Source organism: Pristiophorus japonicus, unplaced genomic scaffold (genome assembly GCF_044704955.1).
Source record: "Pristiophorus japonicus isolate sPriJap1 unplaced genomic scaffold, sPriJap1.hap1 HAP1_SCAFFOLD_536, whole genome shotgun sequence".
In the NCBI taxonomy this organism is placed as follows: Eukaryota; Metazoa; Chordata; class Chondrichthyes; family Pristiophoridae; genus Pristiophorus; species Pristiophorus japonicus.
Window position 1 is genome coordinate 270,297 of NW_027254443.1, and position 918 is coordinate 271,214.

At 48.0% G+C, this 918-nt stretch overlaps 1 non-coding gene across 1 annotated transcript; it reads left to right on the forward strand.

The window, feature by feature from the left end:
* Positions 1 to 425: 425 nt before the first annotated feature.
* On the forward strand, positions 426 to 498 carry trnat-agu (transfer RNA threonine (anticodon AGU)). The gene has a single exon. It is a non-coding gene; the product is annotated as a tRNA-Thr (tRNA).
* Positions 499 to 918: the final 420 nt, after the last annotated feature.

The window sequence follows — 918 nt, forward strand, 5'->3', positions numbered from 1 at the left end:
TTCAATTCCTTTGTCTAAATCATTGATGTATATAGTACATAGCTGGGGTCCCAGCACTGAACTTTGTGGCACCCCACTAGTCACTGCCTGCCATTCTGAAAAGGACCTGTTTATCCCGACTCTCTGCTTCCTGTCTGCCAACCAGTTCTCTATCCACGTCAGTACATTACCCCCAATACCATGTGAGAAAGAGAGAGAGACAGAGAGACTGAGAGAGAAAGAGAGATTGAGCCAGAGTGTGACTGAGTTGCCTTGGGATGTTTTACTACGTGAAAGACCCGATATATCGATGTTGAGAGGCGAATATTGAAGAGACGGAGGCAGGAGTCTGGGGGATGAGACACAATCTGAGCGTTTCACTGACCCCTCCTCATTCTTCAAACACACAGCACTAACTGGGGAATGACCCACAGCCCAGGGCCGTTGGTTCCATAGCTCAGGGGTTAGAGCACTGGTCTAGTAAACCAGGGGTCGTGGGTTCAATTTTCACTGGGGCCGATTCAAAATTAGTTCAGTATTTAAATTCACCGTCAATTAACAAGGGCTTTAATTATAAATATTAAACAGCTCCGAGACAGACCCTGGAATTGCAGGATCCAAATCTTTCTCTGCCCTCCCCATCTACACAACCTGTTGTACATTTTTATCCCTCTCTCATCCTCTGCCTTCTCCTCTTTCTCCTCCCTCTCTCTCTCCCCTTCCCGCTCTTACACACTCATTATCCTCTCTCTCGCTCCTTCCCCCCTCTCTCTCACTCCTTCACTTTTCTCTCTCCCTTTCCCCTCTCCTCTTCTCATCTCTCTTACACTCACTCTGCCCTTCCAAATCTCTCTCTCCCTTCCCCATCACGACCCTTTCTACATCGTTTCACCCCTCTCTCCCTTTCCCATTATCTCGCTTTCCCCGTCTCTCACTCAT